General features: G+C 37.9%; 1 long non-coding RNA gene across 1 annotated transcript; it reads left to right on the top strand.

Moving 5' to 3' along the window:
• The first annotated feature begins 1,358 nt into the window (after positions 1-1,358).
• Positions 1,359-3,898, top strand: LOC110452467. The gene is made up of 3 exons (XR_002463191.1): positions 1,359-1,431; positions 3,068-3,155; positions 3,703-3,898. It is a non-coding gene; the product is annotated as an uncharacterized LOC110452467 (long non-coding RNA).
• Positions 3,899-5,890: the final 1,992 nt, after the last annotated feature.

Consider the following 5,890-nt stretch of genomic DNA (forward strand, 5'->3'; position numbering starts at 1 on the left):
AATAGATGAAGGTCATTCATTTGAACAAACCTGGTAGCCCTTCATGCCAGCATAGTACTGGCCGAATATCATTATTCTATGCCTCCTGGGTATTCAAAAGAAGTTGTATAAAGGTTTGAACATATTTGACCCCTGTGACATTGAAAATGGATGAAGGTCATATGTTTAAACAAACTTGGTAGCCCTTTATCCCACCATGCTCCTGATCAAATATCATCATCCAAAGCCGTTTGGTTATTAAGAAGAAGTTGTTTTAAAGGTTTCGAACATATTTGACCTATATGACCTTGACAACTTGCTTGGTAGCCCTTTATCCCAGCATGCTACTGGCCAAATATCATTATCCTAGGGCTTTTTGTTATTGAGGTGAAGTTGTTTGAAGGTTTTTATCATATTTGACCGCTGTGACCTTGAAAATAGATGAAGGTCAATCGTTTGAACAAACCTGGTAGCCCTTCATCCCAGCATGTTACTGGCCAAATATGATCATCCAAGGCTGTTTGGTTATTGAGAATAAGTTGTTTTAAATGTTTTAAACATATTTGACCCTTGTAACCTTGAAAATGGGGGAAGGTCATTTGTTTGAACAAACTTATTAGCCCTTCATTCCAGCATATCACTGGCCAAATATCCTCACCCTAGGCCTATTGGTTATTCAGAAGAAGTCGTTCAAAGATTTAAACATAGGGTTAAAGAAATAGGCGTGGGAATTATATGATAAGGGGCAGTTATTATTACTACATACGTTGATAAGAGGTGTAGGTTCGGGGAGTTATATAAGGATTGTCTAGTATAAGGAACATTAAGATACAGACATCGGGAGTGGACTTCAACTTAAGGAAGAGATTCTGGAACCTCTTTTCGCATAAGACAGTGAAGCTTATTTTCATTGCAAGAACTGTGTTAAAGATATTCGAGAACTATGCGCGCGTGTCGGAGGTGGATTTCTACGACGGGTGAGGACCCGGATACCACAATTCTATGACGACGAACTTTGATAATTATATGTGTGAACACTTATGACAACCGGGCTTTTATTTTATTTCTACTTTCCTTTTAATATCCTTTCGTGTGTGGCCAATGGATTTAATGATCATTATTATGTGAACGTATTATGTCAGACGTGGCATATATTTGTTATGTATATTATATAGTAGTCACATTATGACTCGAAACCGTATAGATTACATAAAGATGTTGTTTGTCTATTGATAATTAATTTACCACTAATTCTTTAAAAAATATCACCGAATTGATTTGGATATATAGCACAGGTGAAAACACAATTGTTGTTATAATTTGAATCTGTTGAGATATTGTCAATAATTACATGTACCCACTAATAGACTTCTATTTCAGACTGAAGTATAAGACTTTGAACAAGATGTAGCATTGAGTCTATGAAGAGTGGTGAGGGGATTGGAGTGGCGGGTATGTAAACAAAACAGGTTGGAAGAATGTTTACTTCCTACTTAAAAGAACTGTGATAAAGGGGACGAATGTGACACAGTCAGTGATACTTAAAAACAGTAAAAGCAGCTCATAAAATCAAATGAATTAGCCCCACCCCCCTCAAAACAGAAGGAGAAAAATATATAATTAAAAGTTCTATAAGTTATATAGAGGTTCCCCAACGAGTGATGGTTGGTTATCATGTTTATCTAACTCGAGTTAGTTAATTTTTAAATTGTATAAAGACACGAGGTTTTGTCTTTTACAATTTTAAAATTAACTAAACAGAGTTAGATAAACATGATATTCTACCATCACGAGTTTGGGATCCTTTTCTCCCATAATGTTCATATTTTATCTGGAAAGCCATGTTTCCCTTGATAGTACACTATGTAGGCATCCGATGGTGGAAACAATTGTCGTGAATCATGACGTCACAATGGAAGATGACGTCGCAAAGCATTGTTACTTGACGTCATAAGTAAATCACGTCCAGGGTGTTACCCACTAGTGGGTAACCAAAAATGTTTGCCAACTCCTAGCATGTTTATCCAATGAATCGGGAGTGAGGAAACCTATAATGATTGTGGGAAAAAGTATATAAATCCCGACCAATCTACCCTTTTGTTTCAGTCATGCTACCAGAAGGTTTATTTTCTATCTAACCAGTCTAAATACCATGGCGGAGAAGGTCTGGGTCCCACTTTTTTTACAATCATGCTAATTCATATTTTCCCTGTGTGAATGTATAAGAAGTCTTCATCAGATCAGATCATTAGAAAAATAAATTCTTGTAGTTTCTATCGACAATATCGTTAAACCCAAAACTGTCTTAACTCATTGAAGGAAAAAATCAAATGTGTCGAGGCCCTGTCACTGAGACGGTGACGTCAATAGATTTCTTGCTGGGATTTAAATCCCATGTCAATGTACAATGGTCCTGGCTGGAGTATCTTTCTTGGATTTGGGGGGTCCAATCACGTGCTTTGCTGTGTGATGCTTGGATTTGGAGGGTCCAAGCACGTGCTTTGCTGTGTGATGCTTGGATTTGGGGGGTCCAAGCACGTGCTTTGCTGTGTGTTGCTTGGATTTGGAGGGTCCAAGCACGTGCTTTGCTGTGTGATGCTTGGATTTGGGGGGTCCAAGCACGTGCTTTGCTGTGTGATGCTTGGATTTGGGGGGTCCAAGCACGTGCTTTGCTGTGTGATGCTTGGATTTGGAGGGTCCAAGCACGTGCTTTGCTGTGTGATGCTTGGATTTGGGGGGTCCAAGCACGTGCTTTGCTGTGCATGTCAATAAGCACATTTAATGAATATCGTCATTATATCCATGTGTAATATATATACATGTAGTGTGTGTGTGTGTGTGTGTGTGTGTGGAAGGGAAGTAACTCTTAGACTACATTCCAGAACTATTTTGTTTATATACTGTAAATATTACATTATAGCTCACTATGGGTGGAGGTCCGTGCCAAAAATGACATAAATTTAAAGCATGTTACCCATAGCTTACTGAAAGTGTTTTATAATACAAAATGCGAAAGAAATTACCTTATAGACATATGTAGAGGCCTTATCATCCTGCATATATTATGGTTATGCTATTTCTTTTGTAGAGATTCCATTTAACAATCAAGTTTAATTGGACAGGGAAGAAGTTAAAAAGAGGCTTTTCAGCCCTTAAGTTCACGAAAGTTATAACACGTAAGTAACATCATTGTTGAATTGATAAAGTAGGTGAACCACCGGTTCATGGTTACTTTACCTGTCTGTTCGCCTGTCGAAATAGACGTAATTATATTAATATGGTATGACTCTGTCCTTTTATCAGCTGAAATCTTGTTCCCACAATTTATTTAGACTTCGTGCATAGTACAAACAAGGTATATCGTTAGGTGTTAATTTGTTTAACGAGGGTTGTAGCTACATGTACCTACATTGCACGGTAAAATAGGAACTCAGAATTGGTACTGTGTATTTAGGGCACTGACAGTTATTTTTTACTTCAACTTTTAAAGGGTTATAGACCTTTATTATAATTTCTGAACATTGACCTATAGAAGCAATCTTTCAATTGCAATCCTAAAATGACATTTTAATTCAAACTTAGTTGTACATAGATAAGCAGGGAAATTATTTAGGGTCATTTGCAATTTTTACCTTACAAATTTAACTATGGTTTAGAACCTTTTGCACAACGAACTAGGAATACTTTCCTTTTTACACATTTAATGTTACCATATTTTTTAAGGGGCTGTACGAAAAAACCGCCTTACGGCAAAGGCCACTGACAATGAGGTCGACAATATAGCCAAAGACTGGTTTAGGTATGCAGGGGACCGAGAAGGGGGCAGACAAAAAAGAGAAGAAATTAAAAGACAGAAAGAGGCGGCGACAGCTGCACTGATGGCATCGGCTACCGATCATCCAGTGTAAAAAATAAAAAGATGGATATGAAATAATTTAAATCACTGTTTGTTTTCTTATTATCAGGCACCAATATTTTATTCATTTCTCATTTCCTGCCTTCCCAGTATTCTTTCTTTCTGTCTTTTCTTGTGTCTATCTTGACATCATCCTTAACAAAACTTAGTTGTTTATAGGACGGAAAGCCCACTACGAACAAAACACTAAAATACAGCATTGTACCAACGTTGGCCCAGCAAACGTTGTTCGTTGGTGTAACGTTGGCCCAACGTCAAATATGCACTACAATTAAGCATTGGCCCAACGTTGACCCAACATAGTTTTATAGTTGGCACAACGTTGGCCCAACGTTGTATCCAAATCAAGTAGTCGTTGGGCCAACGTTAGTCCAACATGCTGGGCCAACATTGGGCCGATTTGCAAAAGGATGTTGGCCCAACGTCATTTTCCAACGATGGCCCAACCAAACCTGATGCATTGGGCCAACGTTGGGCCAACGTATGTCTGCTATCTGGGGATGTAGTATTATAAGTATTTAGTAAATAATTATTACAAAGGTCAATTAAGATATTATCTTGATAATAGGGTGTCATCTTTTGTTTTGTTTCAGTGGCTACTTTTTTGACGAATGGCACACACGGATTTTTTATGTGTAAGCCCGGGCTTTTTCTCTACGTCGTATACGTGCAGATGGTTACGTATATCTATATAGGAAGTAGCTAAGTGAATCCAGTCTCAACTGACCAGCTATGCACGTACACATTGGTTCATTGATTATGACACCGTTGTAAGCGTCAGTCGCTTCTTGAGGCGCTTCTCAATTCTGTCCACTTCAATTCCGGTTGCATTAGGAGGTATTGAAGAAGACTTGTTTCTCAATAACTAGTGAAAATTATTTACAGGTGCAGTGGGTGATAACAAGGGTAGTATAACAATTTCATATAAGATAAGGGTATTCAGTTATAAAAAAAAAACTGACAGGCCTGTATAGACCTGTCATGATACCTGTACTTAGAAGTATAGATATTTAAAGGGTTTAATGAGTTAAAAAAAGTACTGAATTTGGATTGAACATTTGGGAAGTTGTATGTGTTAATTATATAACCCAGCTAATTAGTAGAAGCTTGGTTCGAACTTGATGGGGTGATTTATCCAGTATTTGTTTAACCTGGTCTTAAAAGAAAACAGAGATGGGGCATTAACCACTTGATCAGAGAGACCATTCCAATCATTTACAATTCTAAATTTGAACGAATGGCCACGCAGATTACTTCTACACCTCAGTTTTTCAAGTTTCTGGTTGTGACCTCTGGTTGTTCTTGTTGCATTGATTTTTAGAAAGTCATCTTTGATGTTGTCTATCCCATTTATTATCTTAAAGGTTTGTACCATATCTGACCTTAGTCTCCTGTACTCCATTGTTGGTAGCCCAAGAGCCTTAAGTCTTTCAGGATAGGATAAGTCTTTGATACCAGGGACCAGTTTGGTGGCTCTTCTTTGCACATTTTCTATAGATATCTTATCCTTTATAAGCATGGGTGCCCAAACTACAACAGCGGTCTCTAGATATGGTCTTACAAGGGATTTGTATAGGGTAATGAACATTTCTTTGTTTACACAGCTAAAGGTCCTAAAGATCATTTCTACATACAATTGATTATGATGGGTTTATGGACCGTATGTTAGATGATGACTGGAGGCAACGTCATAATCCTAGTAACATGGATGATGTGTGTATGGGGTATAAGTCTGTAAGTATAACCTAGAAAGGAGATGATGTCAGAAGAGCTAGTCGGCTAGAGACTGCATTTGGGTACAGCAACAGACGACAGAGACCGATCCTAACACTTGACGTTACCAGAATAAACTTCCAACCGACCATCAACACTTATTCACTCGTGTTTTGTTACATATTGTTAAGATTTTCCAATACTTGTGTCAATAACACAAATGTATGTGTATAGACACGTGGAGCCCGGCGTTCTACTTTGTACACCCACTCCCCTACTCCC

Source organism: Mizuhopecten yessoensis, unplaced genomic scaffold, assembly GCF_002113885.1.
Source record: "Mizuhopecten yessoensis strain PY_sf001 unplaced genomic scaffold, ASM211388v2 scaffold6697, whole genome shotgun sequence".
Classification (NCBI taxonomy): Eukaryota; Metazoa; Mollusca; class Bivalvia; order Pectinida; family Pectinidae; genus Mizuhopecten; species Mizuhopecten yessoensis.